The sequence below is a fragment of the Bidens hawaiensis genome, unplaced genomic scaffold (assembly GCF_021521415.1).
Source record: "Bidens hawaiensis isolate Kalapana, Puna unplaced genomic scaffold, B.hawaiensis_p1.1 tig00008077_1, whole genome shotgun sequence".
NCBI classification, from domain to species: domain Eukaryota; kingdom Viridiplantae; phylum Streptophyta; class Magnoliopsida; order Asterales; family Asteraceae; genus Bidens; species Bidens hawaiensis.
In genome coordinates this window covers 387,249-412,625 of record NW_027491570.1, presented here as the reverse complement: position 1 = coordinate 412,625, position 25,377 = coordinate 387,249, and positions in this window count along the sequence as shown.

Genomic DNA, 25,377 nt, shown 5'->3' with positions numbered 1-25,377 from the left:
TTTTGAAATTATTTGATGATTCGGAGAAAAGTATATGCATTGATGTTTGGGTTGATGACTCATTTGGAGATCCAACATCAATTTCATGTTTATTTGGTCAGAATGGTCCAGATCTGATGTAACAGTGTTATTTGGCTCATTTTGTGGCAACACTGTTCATCTGATTATTTCTAGATCTGAAAAGGTTGATTATGATATGAAGATAGGTTTCTTTGATTTCGAGATGACTTGGATGGTGCTACAATGATTTATTTCAGATTACAAAACTTGTTTCTGGATCTGAAGAATTAGGGTTTTGTGTGCTCGTGCTGCACAAACAGTAGATGTTTGTTGAAAAATATTGCCGATGTACAAACTGATAAGGAGAATGTACAAGTCAGAAATAAACATGTACTAGAGGCAATATCATTATGGTTTGTTGTAGCAGATGCAAAGTGAATATTCGAGCAGGTTCTGCAAGGGCAAATCAGTGACTGATGAAGCAGAAATGAAGTTTTGATGTCTCGAGCACACTATGAACAAATAATATTGTACTCGAGTATGGAGAATGACTAAGTGTTGCTTCGAGCACATGATGTGTTTTGCCCAAGCACATCTTTGTTTGGCTCGAGCACAGGTTATTTCGAGCACATCTTATATAGAGCACATCAAATTCGAGCACACTTTGTGAAACCCAGAGCATATCCTTTGTCTTCTCAAGAAAACTATCTTCTTTAAGTCTCGAGCACACTTTGTTATTTATTCGAGCAGACTTTTTTTTCGAGCATACTTTGTTTTGTCTTGAACAATTATGCTTGTGAAGAGAAAACTCAAGTTTGTGTCGAGCACACCCTTGCTCCCGAGCATACTTTTGCTTCCGAGCATGTTTGGTGGTAAATGAAAAGGCACTAAGTAATCCGAGCACACTTTTGTTTCCGAGCATTAAGTAATCCAATCACACTTTGTGCTAGTTGAAAATTGAAAAAAATCACAAGTGTTTTGATTTTCGGGTACACTTTGTGCTAGGAAAGTGCTTCCGGGCACACTTTGTGCTAGTGCTAAAATTGAAAAATCACAAGTGTTTTGCTTTCCGGGTACACTTTGTGCTAGGAAAGTTAGTCCGGGTACACTTTGTGCTAGGAAAGTGCTCCCAGCACACTCTGTGCTAGGAAAATTCTCCCAAGCACACTTTGTGCTAGGAAACAAAGTTTGTGAAATATTTCAAAGTTTTGAAGAAACTTTTGAGATTTTTGGTACCGTTGACCGTTTGACCAAGCTATTTTCTACGGAAGATATATACCACGGTTATTTTGGTAATTTTTCTCCAATCATCAACAAGCTTATGGAATTCAAACCTCATCCAATTTCACGACTTCATCAAAAGCTTTACAAGAACAAGTGTTGACCAAGCTTAAGGATTTAATCACTTTTAGTGTCAACCAAATTTTAAATATGTTTATCTTAGATTTTTACAATCTTGATGAGGATGATCAAGATTGTTTCACCCACACTTGATTTGAAGACACATTTATTAAAGACAATTGCAACGAAATTGGGGGAGTAAAAATCTTTGAATTTCATTGCAAATGGCATGCTTCAAATCAAGTAAAAGACTCAAGATAAGGAAAAGTTGATCAAGATCATTAATCCCAGGTCTGTCAGAGATGTTTCATCAGTTGTAAATTTTCAGATTTCCTAGTACGGAAGAGAAGATAGAGTCATCACGAGTAACAATGTTGAAAGGATGATCAGTAGAGTTCAACCTCCTATGAAATAGTCACTTGAACAGTCAAGAACGGGTTATGGTTGAACTTGAATGCTATCTTAATTCAGGGAATGGTTTAAAGATAATTTACAGGGGAAGAAACAGATTTGAAGAATGGAAGATTATTTGATGATCACAATGAGTTTATTTCTTTTTGTGATAACCTTGTTACTTGAAGTTGATCTTTGAAGTTCAAAGCCTCGTTCATATGCCCATACAACTATATCCAAAAGTGGTATAAGAGTGATGATTCGAAATGAACAATGGGAGAAGCTTAACGTGAGGGGAAGAATTTCAATGAAAGTCAACGAGTTATGAGGTGATCATGGAAGAAATTCGATGGCATCGGTCTAAGGGGGAGATTGTTGGGACTTATATTTTAGACCGATGCATCGAATTAATTTGTGGGTGAAAAATATATTATTTTGGTCTCAAAGGGTGGATGGCTTGAAGACCAAGTCATGCTAGACTAGTATAAATAGATGTTTTTATTCATTTGTCTAGTATGAGTGACTGTATTGTGTATGTGTGAGATTTAGGGTTTTATCCCTTTGAGAGAGTTTCCGCCTCCAGGATGAGCTCTCCTGGTGGCGGCTGATATTTTTTAATCGATTGTATGTATGAATGTATGTATGAGTGGTTCATCTTTATGAGAATCATTCGACTAATATTATCATACTACCATTTCTATCTTGTTTGTGTTTTGATTACAATTGTTCATCCTATTTTTGATTGTTAATCAAATTAGGCTCTCTCCCAATACACCTCATCCGTCCAGACATCTTTCAAGAGTGAATACGAGTGAGATTCGATCCTAACCCTAGACCCGAGCTCCACACCCTTGTTTAATAACGACTATTTTCACGCTTCCGCACCGGGGATCGGAGCTGTCATTGTGCCAAAATATCAAACACACCAGGCCCATTGATTAAAGCTAAGAATTTGTTAAAAACTGGTAAGAATGTTCATTTTGTAAAATCAACTGGAACTGACACATTGCAAAGTTTTTCAAACTGCTCTAATCTTGACTTCTATTTGAAAAAGAAATCGGTGTCGCCTGATGATTTGGCCAAGAGTTTTACTAAGAATGTGAGTCATCAACCTTCTGTGACATCTGTTTTTCCAAAATCACAACATGATCGTGTAGACATGCGAAGCTGTTTTACTTTGTGGTCAATAAGGTCATGTGGTGAGAAACTGTGGCCAGAAAAAGACTCAAAATCGCCATTCGTTTGTCAAGGACCAATCGAAACCGGTTACAATGATAAAGGAGATTCTGAAACGACCTTTTTCGTATGATGATGATACTCACATCATGTTTTGAAATGTGAACCCACGAAAGGTGATTCATGTGAATGAAACATCTGGTCAAGTAAAACCAAAGTTTGGTCCAACCGAGCCAATATGCAAGAACGTGAACTCAAATGTCGTTCAAGAGGCCTATCTGAGACGTAAGTCTAAAAGGCCAGTAACTTATTCTCAAGTTGTTGAACATCAATTGAATTCGGCTAACTTTAAGTTTTCTCATGAAAATCAAAAGGTGCCGAAGACTGAGGCCTGGGCTGCCTTTTTGGACTAATCATTTTTCTTTTGTGTGTAGGGTACATCCAAGACCATTTCTTGTGAAAACTGGATTATGGATACCGGATGTTCTAGTCATATTACTGGAAATCTCGACCTCTAAACAAAAGTGAGAAATATTCAAGGGGGTTATGTGGCTTTTGCTGGGAATTCTTGGGGGGTATGATAACACAAGAAGGTGAAGTTTCGAATGGTCACATTACATTTGAGAAAGTAAACTACTGTGACAAGGTGGACCATAATTTATTAAGCGTATCGCAAATTTGTGACAAGAAGTACACAACAGTATATACTGATAAAGAATGTCTGATTCTGAATCCGGGATATGTTGTTCCCGAGGACATGGTTGTCATGCGATCACAACGATCAAATAATATTTATGTCTTAAATATGAGTTCTAAAGTATCTACATCTATCGAAACATGTTTTGTCTCAAAAGCAACTTAGAAGGACTCTATTATACGACATCGTAGAATGGGTCACATTCATGTTCGAAAGATGAACAATCTAATGGCAAATGACTTAGTTGAAGTTGTTTCTTTAAAGAACTTTAAGTTATCCGACCACTATATTGCTTGCAAAAAGGGCAAACAGAAGAAAAAGTCACATCCTTCTAAGCTATTTAATTTCATTGATACACCATTAGAACGACTTCATATGGATCTGTTTGGTCCAGTGAATCGTGCTAGTACCTTTGGAGATTGGTATTGTCTTGTGGTTACTGATGATTATTCAAGATACTCATGGGTCTTATTTATGAGTTCGAAAGATCAAACACCTGTTCTTGTTCAAAATTTAATCACTGAGATCGAATCACTATACAAGCAAAAAGTGAGGAGAATTTGTAGTGATAATGGTACTGAATTTAAAAACACTGTATTGGATTTCTTTTGTGTTAAAAAAGGAATTCATTGAGAATACAGTGCCCCTTATGTACCACAACAAAACGGTGTTGCTGAACGGAAAAACATAACTTTGATTGAAGCGTCAAGAACTATGCTTTCCGATTCTAAGCTTCCTGTCCAATTCTGGAATGAAGTTGTGAATACTGCATGTTATACGCTTAATTGGGTTTTGACAGTTAAGAGACTCCAGAGACGAGTTATGAGCTTTTAAACAAACGAAAGCCTAACTTAAAGTACTTGGAACCATTTGGGTGTCCCTGTATGATGTTAAAAAGGGATGTGGGTAAGTTTGAAGAGAAGGCCATCGAGGGGTATTTCTTGGGTTATGCCTCTCCAAAGAAACGAGTATTTAATTTCATTTCCGGTTGTGTTGAGGAGTGGTACCATGTGGATTGTCAAAGGTACACCACACCTCCTCAAGGGAAAGGTCCCGACTGGATGTTTGATTATGATGGCTTATTTAATTCATTTACTCCAACAACTGAACAACCTGATGAAGATCTGGTTCGTGCATATTTTAAAGATCATTTGGTAATTCCAAGGTTTTCAAGTTCTAATGATGTTGAAGCTCCAACTGTAGCTCCAATTGAAGATCCAAGTGATCATCCTCTAGCTTCATTTGATAATGTTTCTTCCTCTTCTGATGATAATCAAGTTGTTGATCAAGTTATTGAACCTGATATAGTTGACAGTGATGACTCATATCATGAGCTTGGAGAACATTACACTAATTTATTCGAAAATGTTGTTGTTCCTGAGAATCCTACTCTTAGGATTCATAATTATCATCCAAAGGAAAACATCATTGGGAAACTTGATGTGGGCGTTCAAATACGTCATCAAGTTGCTTCTTCGAGTGAGAATAATGTATTGTGTGCTTATGCAGATTTACATTCTTTTGGAATAGTAAATCTTTCTAAATTTACTTGCTTTCTATCCCAAGTAGAGCCAACGACACCTCGTATGGCACTTGAAGATCCTTCTTGGGTAGAGGCAATGCAAGAGGAATTGCAACAATTTGCACGATTGGGTGTATGGGATCTTATCGACAAACCCGCTAGAGTAAAAAACCTATTCCAAATAAGTGGGTATTTAAATGTAAAATCACGATCGTGGGGTGATCTTGAGAAACAAGGCACGACTTTTAGTGCAAGGTTTCTATCAGCAAGAGGGTGTAGACTACACTGAGGTATATACTCCGGTTGCAAGATTGGAAGCTATACGAATTTTTCTGGCTTATGCGGCTTACAAGAATATAAAAGTCTATCAAATGGATATGAAAAGTGCTTTTCTCAAAGATGAACTACACGAGGAAGTGTTTGTGTTACAACCTCCTTGCTTTGAGGATCCTGATTATCCTGACCAAGTTTATCGCTTAAACAAGGCTCTATATGGTCTACATTAAGCCCCGAGAGCTTGGTATGGCACGCTTGCCGACCATCTGACGGGTAATGGCTTCAAGCGAGGGACCGTTGATCTTCTCCTCGTTCAGTTTTATGTCGATGACATTATCTTTGGGTCAACAAATGACGCGTTATGTAAGGAAATCGAGAAGTCGATGCAAACTAAGTTCGAAATGAGTTCGATGGGAGAGATGAACTTCTTTTTAGGGTTGCAGGTTCACCAGTATGCGAAAGGAATCTTCATTCACCAGACTAAGTATATGAACGATGTCTTGAGCCGATTCAAGATTACTGCCGGAAAAATCCCTTCAACTCCTCCCCGCGGGTCACAATTTATCACCAGATGAATTGGAGGATACTGTCGATCCTACCCTCTATCGAGCGATGATTGGTTCGTTGATGTATCTCACTGCTTCTCGCCTTGATATAATGTTTGCTGTTTTTTTTTGTGCTAGGTACCAAGCTAGTCCCCGAGTAACTCACCTGGCAGCGGTCAAGCGTATTCTTCAATATCTTAGGGGCAATCCAGACATCGGGTTATGGTACCCCAAGGACGATAATTTTGAACTTACCGCCTATTCTGACTCAGACTATGGAGGGTGCAAGATTAACTTCAAATCGACCTCAGCAGGGTGTCAATTCTTAGGAAGTCGGCTTGTTTCCTAGCAGTGTAAGAAGCAGACAACGGTCTCCACTTCAACCGCCGAAGCTGAATATGTTGAAGTCTCGAGTTGCTGTTCCCAGGTTTTGTGGATACAACTACATCTTGGCGACTACGATTTGAAGTTTCTTACTACTCCCATTTTAATTGATAACTCTGCTGCTATTACCATCACCAAAAATCCCGTACAACACTCTAAAACGAAACATATTGAAATTCGATATCATTTCATACGGGATTGTTTTGAAAAGAAGTTAATTGATCTTGAGAAAGTACATACTGATTTTCAAAAAGCCGATCTATATACCAAAGCATTTGACAAAATGCGTTTTAATTTTCTGCTTGGTCTAAATGGATTAAAAACCCTTGTTGATGTCCTGAAACAAGGATGATTATCTTTATTTTCGGTTTAATTTTCTTTTAATTTTATTTTGGTTTTGGATTTTAGGGGGTGAAAAATAGAAAATACAAAAATATTGTGCTTTTTGTTTGTATAGATAAAATCCAAAAACAATAAAAAATTTGAAATGGTCAAAAATATGTTTTTCTTGTTAAAAATTTTAAAATCCAAAAACATTAAAAATTTGAAAAAGACAAAAGTATGTTTTTCTTGTTAAAAAATTTTGAAAATTCATAAACATAGAAAATTTGAGAAAAACCAAAAATACTGTGTCTTTTAGTTCTGAAAATTTGAAAAAACAAAAATATTGTGATTTTTTTCGCTTGTACAGAAAAATCCGAAAATCCAAAAAGATTGTGAAGTTTTATTTTATTTATAAGAAAATTGAAAAAGACAAAAAGAATGTGTTTTTATGTATGTAAAGAGAAAATCCAAAAATATTTTTGCATACATTTGCTGAAAATTATGTCAATTACCTACATTTGAAAGACATATACTTGTATATGTTTGGTCCTGAGATTTACTTGTAAAGGTTCGGGATAGCCATTTACCTGATAATGGAAAGTATTTGGGGAAATTGTTATGCATTTTACTTTATTATTTCGATGAAAATTATGTCGATTATTTAAGTTTGTGGAACATGCTTGCTTGTTTTGGTCCTGTTATCTAATTGTAGATTGATAGAATAACCATTAATCTATAGACTGAAAGTGACTGGGGCGATTGAACTTATTTTTTATGCTCCTCAAAATTTTGATTTTTTGAAGCAAAAAGAGAAAATGATAGTACATTGATTGTTTAACCCCAAATCCATCAAGAAAATAAGCTTAAAAGACTGTGTGCTTAATCATTGGTGCATTGATAGGTCTTAAACAAGCTGTTAGAGCAAAATATGTGATATAAACATAAAAATATGCCAAATTGAAAGAGGTGTTAGTTTCTAACAAAAATCTCGGTGAGGATGGCAGAAATGTAATAACCTGTCATACTCAAGCCTTATATATGTCTGATCACCAAAAATAAAATAAAGCAAATAACAAGCGTTAGGGTTCTGGACACTGTGAGTCTTTATGCGGCATAATCATCTGGGTATTCATATGCATGAATAATTCATCTGCTTTTAGAGCAAACCCAAAGTCATTAAATTGATTACTGTTGTACCTCGTACAGATCTAAACTACTGACTTGATCAAAATCCGCTGTTAGTCATACAATTGTTCCTCCCTTACATGCGTCTCAATACCAATAAGAAACGGATCCCAGGGGATACAATGTATGTAATCCGATAGATGGAATCGTGCATACTCACTCATAGTAAAAGAAACTTGATGCATTGCTAAAAAAATCTTTAAATTCAAATTTTGATCGACACTATAATGGTTTAAGTCAAGTTGGGGTGATATGGCAAAAATCAAATTAAGCTTGAACCGAGATTAGAGGCTGATAGTTTCTGATATTCTGTGCTCTAATTGAACCATTAATCATGTCACAAAAACGCTTGAAGGTTTGTTATAAGATTTAAGTGGACAACAATATCAATGACCGACTTAACACCAATCACAATATCGCTGAAATATAAAACTGTTATGGAAGGGCAATTTAGTCAATATGATTCTCTGCTCAAACTCAACAAAAATCCAAAAATATGTACTGCTTTTGAAAAATCATGCAAAAACACCAAAACATTTTCTGTTCTACGTTTTTATTTTCGTATATTTTTCTTGTAAATTTTTTTACTTCAAAAGCTCAAAATACCAAAAAGATTTTGCTTTTTTGTTTTACATATTATTTAATTCTTTTAAGTGTTTCAAAACGTACAACACATTAAGGTATTTGATCATCGAGATATGGGATTTCGTTGATTTATTTAAGTTAATTCAATTGGTATCAATAATTAATTATTCTTTTTATTTATTTAATTAACTAATTTATTTATTTAATTTAAAATTACATAACGTAATTCGTTAAATATGATTAGTTAAAAAAACGAATTAAAGCCATTTATAACGAATTGAGCTCCAATTCGTTAATATTAATTTGATTCCGCCACTCTGTAACGAATGGCTTCTAATTTGTTAAGATTTTAATGAATTACTTTTAATTCGTTATGCCATGTGTGATTTTAAGAAAAAGAATCACCTGATTCGTTATTTCAAAATTCAAACGAATAAGATGATTCGTTGCATTGGAAAATGTGCTGTGTCAGACAATATAGGGATTACTGAAGGCGGTTCGTCTCCATTATTCACTTTCTTCTTCCCATTCCTACTGTTACTCTGGCCAAATTTTTCACAAACTTTCGATCATTTTTATATCGTGTTTTGGTTATAAATTCTTATTCATAAGGTAAATACAATCATAACGTGATGATATACGTCATATTTGATGACTGTTTGAAGGGTTAATTGCTTGATTTTGTTATCGGGTTTTATGCATATAATAAACCTTAATTTACCCTAATTATACCACGTTTTGGTAAAAAAGATCAATACCATTATAATTGCGATGTGATTCCGAGATCCTTGTGATCATTGATTTGGTCTTATACTGTTGATTATGGTTGTATTGATTTCAGAATTGCAATTTTGACTTTTCATGTTCTTGGTAATTTTGAGATTGACCAGATTAGTTAAACATTAAGCTTGTAAGGCCATTCGTTATTGTGTAACGAATTGGAACTAATTCGTGTCCAACTCATTATACAAATCAAACGAATTAGGATAATGAATCTTAATTTATAACGAATCAGATTTCTATTTGTTATCTTTAACGAGTCAAGTTATAATTCGTTAAACATTCACTTCTGATTCGTTAGTTCTAATTCGTTCTTATTTACTTGATAGCGAAGCAGTAATTGGTTATAACGAACCACCAATTCGTTATAACGAATTAGAATTTTAACGAATGACATTTACTTTTAATACTAAAAAGTTATATATTTGTCTAATTTTAAATTTTTAATTATATGTTATAAGTGTTATTATTATTCATTGTCACTGATTCTCGGGTTTTTTTATTTAGTGCAATGGCCGATAAAATGGATCAAGATCCTCCTGTTGCTGATCAATAACAACTGCAACAACAACAACAACAACAACAAAATTTTCCCTTGCTTCCGTACGACAAAAAGCGTAACATTTGTGCTTTTGTCGGAATGAATTTTGCTTATGAAGACGTTTTTGGAAACATGCTAGCATTCATCAGACGATCATGCATTCATTTTGTAGTGGCTGCAAGACCGACTGTACATTTCAGTATCATCAGTCAGTTTTGGAATACAGCTAGGTATGTGGAAGCTAACAACCACATTGAGGCTACGATCAAACGAACACCTATTATTATTGATACTGATGTTATTCGATGGGTGCTTTGATTTGGAGACACTATTGATAATCCTTGCGAGTTTGACAAAGGATTGATCAGGGGTCTATTTCGTCGTGTATTCTGTGGTGGTGACCTTGAAGCTTCTATGTATTACAAGGCAGGATTATGTCCTACTTACAAGTATTTATTGAATGTATTAATCCATTGCCTAGGAGGACGTAAAGGTGGCTTCGACGAATGTCGGATTATGTTACAATCGGCATTTGTCGCTTTGATACTGAACAAGCCATTCAACTTCTCTGAGTTGATTTTCTATCACCTTAAGGAACAATGCCTTACGGTGATTCAACGTAAGAAGTTCCTGATGTATCCTCGATTCCTTCAATTGATTATTCAAGATTTGATTCCAAATTTGGTTATTGATCAAGCATTAGTAGATGATGTGCTACCGCTTGAGCATATGACTGCTGATACTGTACAAAGGATGAATATTTATAGGAAATATCCTCCACAGATCAAACGATTGATTGGTCATCTGATAAATCCAAATTATATATGTCCTGACAATGATCGTTGGATCCACGATGACTCGGATTCTGAGCGTGAGGAAGGACCAGGTGGGAACGATGGAGATGAGGGTGATGATAATGATGGTGGTGATCCATCTCAACAACAACGTGTTGAGGCTGAGGCTGCTATTATTACAGCTGCTGAACGTAAAAGAAAAGGAAAGGAGTTAGTTGGTCAAGGGTCGTCCAAACAACGTGTGTCGGCTGGTGCTGGCATATCATTTGGAGTTCAGCCTCCAAGGTCGTTTATCCCTCAAAGACTGGCGGTGCCGCTTACTACTAGCACCCCGGAACTCACTTTGACGACAACGCTCACACCTGATCCAAGGTTTTGTATGGTCCCTCAATCTGTTTTATCTACATTACCAAGACCTACGACTGTTACTTCGGTGGTTTCTCCAACACCGATGATGATGCCTCCACCACCTATGGATGTTTCGTTCATGAGGCTTAACCGTCCTCAAAGTTCTGTTCAGCCAATCCCTCCTTCGTTTCATGCAATGGCTCAGGATCAGCAGACGAATATGCTTTATGAAAATAAAATGTCTGTTGATCGTCTTAATCAAGAGCGGTTGATGGAAAATCAGAAGAAATTGCTGAGTTATATCTCATTTTGCCAAAGAGAGATCAAATCCCTTCGTGATATTGTTACGTCTCAGGGGTGAAAATAAAAGAGCAAGAGGATCTTATCTTGCAGCTGACATGCAAGGACGACGCACTGAAGAAGCTTAAGAATGATGATGAAGATCCAGATGCGTCGGGTACTGGAGGAAGTGAGCCGAAACAAACTCACGGCTCGTCCTCTAGTGCTGGTACGAGTGCTGTTGGTGATTCGGGAAAGCAGATAATTGTTTATTGTGATTATACAACTGTTAAACCCATTGAGATGATAAAGGTTGATACTGTCATATTTGTTGATAGTACGGGGATGGTTAGAAGTATTATTAATGCATACGAAATTGAAGTGGGACATTTTGTTGAGAGGTCCCTAACACGAGAGCAGATCTCCATACTGTTTGGTTTGAATGATGATGAGTTAACCATGTTAGAGGCTGAGGACGATGTGGAGGTCGAGAACGATGAAGAGATCTTAAATGATCCAACTATTGAGATGAGCATGTCCTTTATTTATGAGGATGACGAGGTGGAGATTTAGGACATGACTCACACTAATGTTGATCAGGGTGCTCTAATATTTAATGAAGAAACATTCAAAGCAGCCGAGGAACATCTGGAAAAGGTATCAAAAGGCAAGACTGTTGTCGATACAAGATTTAATTCAAAGCGAGATCCGACTGTAGCTGATATTCAGAGTTGGTTTGCTTATCAGAACAAGAAAGCTCGTAAGATTATTGATGCATACCAGTATGTGGACAAAGAGCAGAAAGTTGAAGCTGTCGCTCGTGCTCAAGGAAATCAGATGACATCTTTTAAGGCCTTATCTAAAGTGCAAGGTGACATTATTTCATAGCTTTATGATTCAGATTTAAAGGTCTGTATTATTAAATGGGAGAACAACATTCAGTATTATGAAAAGATTACTGATGTTCTTTCATTACCGCGTTGGGACGTTCGAACCCTCGCGTGTCGACCTTTCACGAACCGTGGGAGAAATCAACATGCAGATTGGTTTCATCAACATCTGCTGTTCCAGGTCAACCATGGGTTTAAATTTTTCAAGCCACAGATTCCGTTTAGAAAGCACATTGATGAGAAAGATCCAAAAACAGGTTGGAAGAAACTGGTGCTTAAGGTAAAGCCTCCAAAGACTATGAAGCGTGTACCGGTCAAGACGCTGTATCAACATCTATATTTATCTTTCAACCGCTGGTACTATGACAACCGAACTGGCGAGGCCGTTATTGTGTTGGGTAAAGGCTTAAAGTCCGAGTTGATAAAGATCATTGATCCGATGTGGCTCGTGAACTTGACAGATACCGACAATGGCGTGTTGTTCAAGAATAATATATTAATTGAGCGTCGTGAAGACTATGACCGAGCAATGCAATTTCAACGCTTTGTTCGTGTGTGTCATGAACATTGTATTCATAGCTGCAGAGACTGGCAGACCAAGCGATTCAAATAATTTAAAGACAAAGAGCTCAAGACGAGGGGGTGGCTGTTAGTACACGGTTTTGCGTCTCGAGTCTTTGTAATTATCGTTTTGTATTTATCATTTATCTTAATGTAAAAGTTATTATAATATTAAGTTAGTTCGTTAAAAGAACAGTCTAGTTTGTTAAGGATGTTTAACGAACTAGATATTAAGTTAAGTTTCCTCCTGATTCGTTAAGGATGTTTAATGAATAAGGGGACGGTTCGTTATTTATTGTATGTAACGAATTGGAAGGCTAGTTCGTTACAGAATGTGTAACGAACTAGATTCCATCGTCTATTTATAGAGGGTTCCTCCTCTGTTTAATAAAAGTTTTGAGTTAATATATTGAATTGTTGTCCAAGTTTCCTCTCGATCAAAATTTCACATAATTATCCTATTACTAATAGATACACATACAATACACCTAATAATATATATAAATATACCTAATCAAGAGTAATTACGAACTAGATCCTATACGGTATTAGATCTATGTGTTAAGTGTTATAGATCTGAGTTTAGATCCGTGTGTTATTACATTTGTCTAACTTGTAAACGTAAGTAGGATGCTTTGAGTCAACAAAACCCGGTGGCTGGTCCACATAAATTCCCTATTTTACTTCTCCATACAGAAACGATATCTTGACATCGATTTAGTAAACCATGAACCCCATATAGGAAGCATATGTCAAGAAAATCCGAATGGACTCAAGACGAGCCACTGGAGCATACACTTCAGTGTAGTCTAAACCTTCAACCTGACGAAAACCATGAACCACAAGCCGTGCTTTGTTTCGAACAATAACCTCAGTTTCGTCTTGCTTGTTATGAAAAACACATCTTGTATCGGAAGCCTTCTTCCCGACGAGCAGCTCAACCAATCTCCAAACCTTGAGTTTCTCACACTGATTCAATTCTTCATGCATGGCGTCCACCCAGCTTGGTTCTTGTAAAGCCATTTCAACCGACTTAGGTTCAATCTAAGAAATGAAACAGGAAAAAAAACATTTGTTGATGTGTCCTGTCTGACTTCGGGTTGAGACGCCTGTTTCAAGGGGACCTATGACATTTTCGATAGGATAACCCCGTTGAATTCTTGTCGGAATAGAATGACCGGGAACGTAACTAGTAGAAGGTAGAGTTGTTGGATCTTCAAATATTTCAGAGATAGAGTTCTTACTGAAAATATACTCGTTTGGTATGACATCTGGGAATAGGGTGCTACCAAATATTTGACGAATGACACTCTCCCCCTCAACTGGTGAAGCATCGACTACAGATGTCTCAGCGGTGTGTAGTTCACGTACTTTAGGAGACTCTTGTGAAGACACAGTCTCAGCAACACTTTCCGATTGACTTGAAGACAATGGTTGAGTAGTATCCAATGATTCCGACGGGTCTATACTCAGCAGTGGAGAGATATGAAAATCAGTAAGGATGTTGTCTTCTTCATCAACAACATTTGAAGCACCAGCACCTGAGTTTTCTGTATCAACAACTGGAAACACATTAAATGGCTTAAACAGTTCATTATAATCGAATAACCAGTCAGGACCGACACATGCATCAGTCTCATTCTCTTCTAGCCAGCACACATCATAAGATTCCAATATCTACTTCATTGTATTGTTGTAAACTCTGTAAGCAGTGCGACCAACATATCCAACAAAATAGCAATAGTCAGCTTTAGCTCCAAACTTTGGAGTCGTTTCGAGATTTAGTAGAGTACATAGACATCCAAAAGCTCGAAAGTGTGCAACAATAGGCTTGTGACCATAAACAATTTCATAGGGAGTCTTCATATGTGATTTGTTGATCAACACTCGATTTTGAACATAATAAGCTGTGTTGAACGCTCTAGCCCAGAAGAATAGAGGTAGCTTTGAATCATGCAGCATAGTCCTTGCAGCCTTGATAACAGTTTTGTTCCTTCTCTCAGCAACTCCATTTTGTTGCGGTGTGCGAGCTGAGTTGTACTGTCTAAGTACTCCTTTTTCGGCAAAAAAATAATTCAACGTTGAGTTCTTGAATTATGTGCCGTTGTCACAGCGAATTCCGTTTAGCTTTAGATTGAGTTGGTTCTCTACGAGCACCACAAAGCGTTTTATCAATTCTGCAGTTTCACTCTTATTAGACAAGAAAAAACCTAAGTAAAACATGAGTAGTCATCAGTAATAACCAGACAATAAGAGCTGCGAGAAAGACTTAATACATGAACCGGACCAAACAAATCCATATGTAGCAATTGAAAAACCAAGGAAATGGTAATAACCAGTTTTGGTTTGAAAGACTTACAATGATGTTTACCCAAAGCACAAGCTACACATTTCTCAATTGTTACAAAATCCTTGACATGCAAACCACGCATGAAGTCGTTTTTAGCTAGACGGTTTAAGCTTTTAATGTTTACATGACCAAGACGACGATGCCAAAGCACAGCATTATGTTCTCACACTTTTGAAAATAGAAAAGTAATTTCATCAGGAACATTTTTTTTCATGTCGATCACGTAAGCATTATCTTTTCTTTGTGATCGAACAAGAACCCAATCTTCTGGTATAATGATACCAGATTTTAAAATTAAACACTCTTTGTTAGTGAAATGAGTTGAAAACCTTTTATCAAAAATCTGTGAGACACTGAGTAGACTGTGTTTCAATTCTGAAACAAAGTTAACATTCTCAAATTTAAGAATACCATTACTTGCAATACCATTCTAAGTAATCTTCCCCTTCTCTCCTCCAGCAAAGGAAACATACCCACCAATAAAAATATGAATGTCGTGCAGTTGGGAGATGTCTCTTGTCATGTGCCTGGAACAGCTACTATCAACATACCAAGGTCTGACGATATTCCTCCATAGTTGTTCCTGCACGATGTGCAAGATTAATTAGTTTTTGGTACCCAGTCCATAGTAGTGCTGGGTAGGCCTGATTTATCTAACCGTGTCACAGATTTCCATGACATGTCTTCCTGATTATCTAAGATTGAGCAGGAAGTTTTTCATGGCTTTGTCATAGGAGATTTGGGCAACCATTTATATTTGGGTTTTAAAACTTTGTTATTGATATAAACAACTGATTTTGTCTTTGGTTTGCGAGCGGAAAACATATTTGACTTTGACTTCCAAATTGGTTTCGGTCCAGAGGCCGACTTGGTTCTCCAAGGTCTGACGATATTCCTCCATAGCTGTTCCTACACGATGTGCGAGATTAATTAGTTTAAAGGTACCCAGTCCATTGTAGTGCTGGGTAGGCCTGATTTATCTAACCGTGTCACAGATTTCCATGACATGTCTTCCTGATTATCTAAGATTGAGCAGGAAGTTTTTCATGGCTTTGTCATAGGAGATTTGGGCAACCATTTATATTTGGGTTTTAAAACTTTGTTATTGATATAAACAATTGATTTTGTCTTTGGTTTGCGAGCGGAAAACATATTTGACTTTGACTTCCAAATTGGTTTCGGTCCAGAGGCCGACTTGGTTCTCCGAGGTCTGACGATATTCCTCCATAGCTGTTCCTACACGATGTGCGAGATTAATTAGTTTAAAGGTACCCAGTCCATTGTAGTGCTGGGTAGGCCTGATTTATCTAACCGTGTCACAGATTTCCATGACATGTCTTCCTGATTATCTAAGATTGAGCAGGAAGTTTTTCATGGCTTTGTCATAGGAGATTTGGGCAACCATTTATATTTGGGTTTTAAAACTTTGTTATTGATATAAACAACTGATTTTGTCTTTGGTTTGCGAGCGGAAAACATATTTGACTTTGACTTCCAAATTGGTTTCGGTCCAGAGGCCGACTTGGTTCTCCAAGGTCTGACGATATTCCTCCATAGCTGTTCCTACACGATGTGCGAGATTAATTAGTTTAAAGGTACCCAGTCCATTGTAGTGCTGGGTAGGCCTGATTTATCTAAGCATGTCACAGGTTGCCATGACATGTCTTCCTGATTATCTAAGATTGAGTAGGAAGTTTTTGATGGCTTTGTCACCGGAGATTTGGGCAACCATTTATATTTGGGTTTTAAAACTTTGTTATTGATATAAACGGCTGATTTTGTCTTCGGTTTGCGAGCGGAAAACATATTTGACTTTGACTTCCAAATTGGTTTCGGTCCAGAGGCCGACTTGGTTCTCGGGACCGAAATCGAGTTTCCATCACGCTTCTGAAACATATTAGGGTTGGTCTGATGAGAGCTTAACCTTTAGCCTTGTTTCTTTTCCAATCACCGTCAGAGGAATTTGCCTCATAATACCTTGTATTATTAGAAGTAGACTTATGGAAGGTATTTCAAGGAATATTCCACTGATAATATCCATAATATGGGACATAAGGATGGTGTGAACATTCTAGCAATATGACCAGGAATGCCACAGATAAAACATGTTTGAAGTTTAACATAAGGTTCATTGTGGTCTACTCATGGTCTTGATCTGTTGTGTGAGCTAGTTTATCTCGTTATGTACCTGACACTTGACCTATCACTAGATTTATCACAATTGTGAACACATGAGCTTCCTTCTTTAACAGGTGATAAATGATTATGAGAACTTTTATTTTTATAAAATTTACTCAAAAACACACAACCAGATTTAAAAGTTTTAGAAGAATCAATCACACAATTGACTTTGCTCTTAAAAACAGAGCCCACACAAACATTTGAAGTAATATAATCCAAAACAGGCAAATTTAGATGGACATTAGAATTAATGTCTTTATTGTTCAAAACAGGTAAATCATCGTCCTCATCAGTCCAAACCCTCAAAAATTACTTCATCTGCACGTGAAGTAAACACATTAGTATCATCCACCCTTGAGGTTGATTCAGTAGCTTTTACTGAACCAATAGCACCTTTGCCATTTTCAGTTGGTTTACCATACTGCATAAATTTTTCCATTTCTTCCTCTTCTTTGGTAAGAGGAAGTCCAGTGTAGTTGTCATTATATGGAGGGGGAACCACACTGTACCCAATACCCTCACCCTTGTTTTCTTTCCATTTTAATTGTTTTTCAATCATGGACTCAACAACAACCTAGAGACATCGAATTTCTTAAAATTGAATTCAACATTTTCAAATTTATTAGTTAACATAGAAATATCCAACTTAGAAGTTTCTAATTCGGAGGTTAATTCAGCAATATTTTGTTTAGCATCTAAGTGGTGACAACATTTTATGCTAAAGTCGGATTGAAGTTTAGAGAAATCCTTTTGTTGTGCCTCTAGTTTTACCTTTAAGGCCTTTTTGAATTTCTTAAGAGTGAAGTTTTCATGGTTTATTCCCTCCATTTCTCTAATCAAGTTACTGTTGTGAGATTTATATAAATCTACCTTATTAACACAAGATTGAGAACATAATTTAGAACTTATCTCGGATGAGTTGGAAGAAGTGAAAGCCATGAATGTAAACTGAAGATCCTTAACTTGTTCCTCAGCATCGTTTTCTTCTTCAGCAGCATCAATCCGGGCAAAGTTGGTAGTCTGATTGTTGATGTTGAGAGCTGCCATCTGGTCATTCCATGAAAACTGTTGAGCTACCAATCCCTGTTCACTCTCATTTGAGCCAGCTGTATTCTCTCCACTTGCATTGCTCACCGGAACTAGTGTCCTTTCTTTGTTTCCCTCCTTAGTTGGATTAGTGCATTCATGAGCGAAATGACTCGGCTCATGACAATTGTAGCACCTCAGAGTATCCTTGTTAAATTCCACCTTATGATTAGCTGGAACATTCCAGTTATTTCAACATGTTCTTTTGGTAATATTTTTCGCTCTAAACAACGCCATGGCTATTTGCCAAGAGATTCCCATTTCCTCCACATCATCAGGATGTATTTGATCTAGCTCATCAGCGACAACTGGTTGAACTAGATCTACAGTAAATTGTGTACATAAGTAGCAGTAAACGGTGTACACAAGTAGAAGTTATCGGAGATTTGGGCAACCATTTATATTTGGGTTTTAAAACTTTTTTATTGATATAAACGGCTGATTTTGTCTTCGGTTTGTGAGCGCAAAACATATTTGACTTTGACTTCCAAATTGGTTTCGGTCCGGAGGCCGACTTGGTTCTATAAGGTCTGACGATATTCCTCCATTGCTGTTCCTACACGATGTGTATTTGATCTGAACTTGCACTCGGCAAACCCCTCATGATACAGTAAACAGTGTACACGAGTAGCAGTTCCCATGATGGAGTCCAATTATTGATGTAAAGGAGCATTTGATGAAGTATAAGCTAATTGGTCCATTTTAAACGAAAGTCCAAGGTAATGGTCCAAGTTATTAGTCCAAGAAAAAGTCCAAAGATCATACCCAACAGTACATGCCCAATTACACTAAGGCCCAAGCCTACTTTCCAATGATACAGTAGCAGCCAAGAACCACTTACTTTGACCGAGAACCCATATTGTGGACCGAGAACCCGACCGAGAACCCGAGAACTGAACTGAGATCTCAAGAGATTGACCGAGAACCAGTGAAATCCACAGAGAACTCAGGATGTTGGCCGAAAACCCTTAAATGGTCCCGATAACAATCAAAAGATTCCGAAAACGATCAAGTTATACCCGAAAACTCTCAATAGTGCCCGAAAACGATCAAGAATCAGTCGAGAACCCTTTTTCCAGCTTTGACTGAGTAGTTTTGTCAACAAACTAAATCTTAAAATTTGTGGGATTTGAATTTTGACCAAAATTAACTCAATCTTAATCCCAAGATATCTCCTTCCACCTCCGATGAGTATGTCAACGGAAAATTAAACACCACGGCCACACTTATGAACAAATCTTGAATCCTTGATATCACAACCTAGCCTAGAATAGGTCAATAGGCTCTGATACCAATTGTAAGTCCCTGGACGGATCTTTCAATATGATATCAACCAAATCCCTTTGTTAGGAGGAATCTAACAACAGGACGATTCAAGAATAATAATGAACACAATATGAATGCTTCAAAACACACGTTTATTCAACGTCAGGTGCTTAAGCACTATTGATTACAAACTGATAATACTTTGTTTCTCTCTATCTCTCGTCTACGTCCAACCCTCTACAAAGCGCACACTCACACAATGATCTAGATACATTGTATATATATTAACTACATAAAGCCCAAAGCTACCAAAAGCCCATCAAGATCCATGTGGATCTCGGTTTACAATGCAAGCCCAATAACTAAGCGTAGACCATTAAGCGTATCCCCACACAAGCCCAATAAGATCAAGTATAAACCAAGCCTACCCAACATAAAATATATTACAAATATTATAAACACACTAATTAATCAATATTTTTACAAAACTGACACATTAACTAGTCGCTTTCCAAATCTTGGGTAAAACCATATATATGTATGTGTGTATATATATATATGTATATATTTTAGTTATTAAAAATTGTTAAAGGTAATAATTTATAAAAAGGGTTCTAATTTAGAATATATAATTAAAATTTATCATATTATTTAACATATTAAAATATAGTATAAATTCAAGTATTTTTATAAAAGATTTCTTGGCTATACAAGCAGCCATATAATTTCTTGACCACTTATAACTCTTTTCCTTAAAAGATTTCTATTTTTTTCTATTGAAATTATATTTTCAAATGTTTTGTGTAAGGTCCCGGTACCGGTGCCCTACATTGACGTTGGATTTACTCATAAACACAGTTCTAGATATTAGAGTTAATTAAAACTTTTCGTGGAATATAAAGATGTCAACCATTTAATACATAAATCATAAAATTTAAACAATAATAAACATGTCTTCGAGTTTAAACATCATAAAATGAGTATTCATATGCCAACTTCTTTATTCCTTTGCCATGTGCCCCTCTTCAAGCGAGCTGCCTCAACCTATTCACCTGCGTGCATACTAAAAGTCAGCTACGCTGAGTGAGTTCTAGTTAATCAGGCAATCATACAATACATACACTTACCTTCATATATGCATCCGAATATACATATTAAATATTTACTTACTACATTTCTTTCATACATTCATACATACATACGTTCATACTTTTATACTTCCATACTACATACATACTATCTTTTCTATCTCAGATATTATTAGGGTCTAATCATTTTCCTTTTATAACTCAGATATTATGAGGGTCTGATCCCTCTCCTTTTCTATCTCAGATGTTATTAGGGTTTGATTCCTCTCCTTTTCTATCTCAGATATTATTAGGATCTGATCCTTCTCCTTTCTATCTCAGATATAATAAGGGTCTGATCCCTTCCCTACTCAATCTCAGATAATATTAGGGTATAATCCTTTTCCTTCTCTATCTCATATATTATTAGGATCCTATTCCTTCTCTATCTCGGATATTATTAGTGTCTAATCCATTTTCTTCTCTATCTCATATATTATTAGGGTCTGATCCCTTTCCTTCTCTTCAACCATTCATACGTTTCTTTACATGCCCATTTCATTAAATACTTCTATACGTACTTCTTATATCATTCATACACATTCACATATCATACAATTCATACACATTCACATATCATACAATTACCACTTAGGTAAGTGTATTAACTATTCACCTTGAGTATGCTCACAACCCCGAAAACATAACAAGGAAATGGAGCTAGAAACTCACATGGATCCTGCTTTTTTCAGAATTGACTGTAACACATTTCTTCAGTTGGGCACATCTAACTGTGTAATAATTAACTACCTCTAACTATATCATCTAATCGAATGACAGTTCTAATCAATTGATCGTTCTAATCGAATGACTATTTTAATCAAATGACAGTTCTAATCAAATAGCAGATTCTATTCGAATGGCAAATTCTATTCGAATGGACTTTCTATTCGAATGTCAGATTCTATTCGAATGAACCTTCTATTCGAATGACAGATTCTACTCGAATGGACCTTCTATTCGAATGGCAGATTCTATTCGAATGGTTCCCTTCTAATCGAATGGTTGTTCTAATCGAATGGCCATTCGATTCAATCACTTTCATTCGATTCGATTAATTTACAGCTGGATTCGATTACAATATCCATTCTAATCGATTACACATCTATTCATTTATGTTTTCCAATTGATTACTTTCTTTATACGAATACTTTTTTATTCGATTACTTTCCAACCTTTCCTTTAGACTCGCTTTGCCCGTTTAAAAGATAAAATGGGTTAGTAGCCATAACAAGTTCGTTTTCGTCCTTTGACTTGGCCCAAACGTCATTCGTATTACCCGTTTCGTTTCAACAACTTGTTTATGTTCAAGTTTACATTTTTCTTGTATAATAAGGCCCGGTTTACTATCCTACCAAGTTTCATGCAAAACCGAGTTCGTTTACCCGTCCTTTTCACAAACCGAACACTACTCGTTTTACCCGAAACGAACCAACTAACCCGTTTACTATCAAGTTCATTACTTTATCAATAATCATGACCCGATCTATCATCCTACCAAGTTTCATGCAAAACCGTGCACGAAAAGTAAACTTTTTAACAAAAACGTATCTTTGAGGTTTATGTCTGAAATCACTCGAGAAGCCCAAAACCATATCAAACAAACTCCGATTTAAGTGATTCAAGCGGCCACGCGACCGGGCCGCCGATCTCTATCAGCTCCGCCAACTTCAACCGCCGAAATCCGCCGCTACAGTTGCCGGAAAACTGAAACAGTGGCCGGAAAACTCCTTTTTTAGCTGTTACGGTTTTGCTGATAAAAAACAGACTTCCCGACCTCCGATTGAAGACCTTATCGGTGGAAATATTCATATATATGCCATGAACGCTCAGTTAAAATTTGAGACCAATCCCACGGTTAGATCTCCATGAATCGTCATGTATTTGTGGGCTATTTTCTCAAAAATGGGAATTGGAGAAGTGTGTGTTTTTTATGATGTAGGATATGGTGTAGAGATGAATGAAAATGGAAAGGATTAGGGTTTAAGGAGTATTTATACTCCCTTAACCCCATGGACCTTTGGCCCATCTTTCCTTTTTTGGTTCATAATTAATTCCATCTAATTAGGTTACTTATCTTTCTATCTTTATTATTTTATTATTTCTCTAATAACTCAAGTAAACTTTTCCACCATAAAAAAATAATATTTTAAATATTATTCTTAGAAATTTCGGGATGTTACACTTTGTAAATCCACACGATGAGACGAACATGTGGACCATCCGACCATGAAAGTAATTATGGTCCGGACCATAATTATCTAAGTTCTCACATAGAAATAATGAAACGTGCAATTGTGTATCATGATATAGAATCGAAAGTAGTTGGCGTAACGGTACAAATGTAAAGATGATAAGGACACGGTGGATACATCGCTGGTATATTCTATATATAAATGTCCTTATCGGATTTTCATTTGGAGCGTTGTTTTGACTATTCAACGTTCTATGCTGTGATAAATTTTTAACATACTTTAAATTTTTTCCTTTCCTCAAAATTTAATGGTTTTGTTATAGTATTCTTTAATTTCGGGATGAAATTCCCAAAAGTAGGGGATACTGTATCAACTCGAATTGTCAATTAATATTTTCATCCATTACTCGACTCGCTTTTATGTTCGGGGAATTTTTGAGAAAATATCGCGTTTATCGAGTCATTATTATTATTTTAATATTATTGTTTAAATATTAAAACTACTTTGATTTATATACATTATTAACCCTAAACTTAACTTAACCCTATTTCGTTTCCACCTCAATAGTCTAGGGACTAATCTGCAAAATCTGTATATTATATCTTCCAAATCCTTTAACCCGTTTACCCAAAACCCATATTCATAATCCAAAAAGCATACCCGTATACCCAAATTGATTCCTTGAACCACAATACTCGTTATAATCATGGAAATTGGATCAATAATCTTATTCTTCTTACGTATTTCGGCCTCACCGACGCCACAATTAGGAATACAAGATCAAATTTGATACAAATTCATTATTATTCCAAACAATCATACCGGTATCATATATTATTATATAAACACCGTAATAGTTCAATTAAACGAGTGCACACCATCCTTATACCAATACCTAAGTAACCCTTATAACCATTTATATTATCCTAGTTGTTGGATTCCTGTTCTGTTCATCGTCTTGGCCGACCGTAATATCAATAATTTAACCAGCCATTCAACATCGTTAGGGGTAATTAATATTTGATTTAAGTTCATCTATAATCCATAAACATTAACCCCATGATTAATTAAACAAATATAAGCAGATTGATCGATTGATTGATTCTAGGGTTTGTTCATAATCGAGCTATGTTGATTTCTGGTTATAAAGAACTGTTATTATCTTTTAATCATCTAGCACCCTAGCCCAGTTGGCTAGGGAGGTTGTGTTAAGGCTGTTTGTGGCTGGGGGCGCGGGTTCGAGCCACCTAGCCCGTTTTTGTAGCTGTTTTTGATTAATAATCCATTTAAACAATTATATTAACATATTTAATTATTTAAACTGTATTACAAATATTATAAATACAATAATTAATCAGTAGTTTTTCAAAACCGACACATTAACTAGTTGCTTTCCGAATCTTGGTTAAAAATTGTTAAAGGTTTTAATTTACAAAAAGGGTTCTAATTTAGAACATATATTTATCACGTTATTTAGCATATTAAAATATAGTATAAATTCAAGTATTTTTATAACGATTACATTTTATATAAATATTATTATTTATTATCTGTTGTTTACAATATTTCTTTATAGGAAATCTTTATTAATAATAATAATATATATAAATACATTAAACGTATTTTTATATAAACTATAAAGTTTTTACAAATATTTATTTAAGTATTTTATATAATTAAATACTTTATAAACCATGCACCTGGTTGCATCCTTGGCGAGATTGGTGGGTCTATGGAAGTTGAGGTTTGTGCTACAATAGAGGTGGGGTCTTCAATTGGTATTGGTTTGAGTCAACATGTGGATCTAGCAAGAGAGATGGTGGAAGGAGAAGGTGCTCTAGATGGTTTCCAATGTATTGTCTTTCTTTGAATATGAGGGGGGTCGGAGGCTAGAATAAGTCCACTTGGGTTCGGGGCTTGAAAACGAGCCACGGGGTGCACTTTATTGCAATCCAAGAATCAAAGGCGAGTAATATGTCCAGATTCCAGGTTAGTAAATTATGGGGAAGAACAGTCTTTGATCAGGTAGAGGCCACAGGTATATCCGGAGGAATGTCGAGTATTTGGGATTCATCTTTCTTTTTTAAAATTGGTGTGATAAAAAACCATAGATACATTGTGGTAAGTGGGATATCAAAAGGGACAGGGGCCATTTTAAATGTTGTCAATATCTATGCTTCAAATGATGCGAACGAACGAAGGGATTTGTGGGACGAGTTATTGAAATTGAGACAGTTTCTAATTGGGTATGGGTTTTCGTGGGGGATTTTAATGACGTGCGAAATGAATATGAAAGAAGGAATTCAGAGTTTATCCAAGGAATGCTTTAGTCTTTACAAACTTTATTGATAGTGCGGAGTTAGCGAAATATCAGATGGGGGTGGGGGGGGATTTTCACCTATGTATCAGACAGAGGGGACAAATTTAGTAAATTGAATAGATTTCTGTTATGTCAAGACTTTATGAACTCCTGGCCTACGGCTTCCCTTACAGTGTTGGTAAAAGGTCTGTCAGACCATAGACCTCTTCTTCTTTAGTCGGTTCTGGTGGA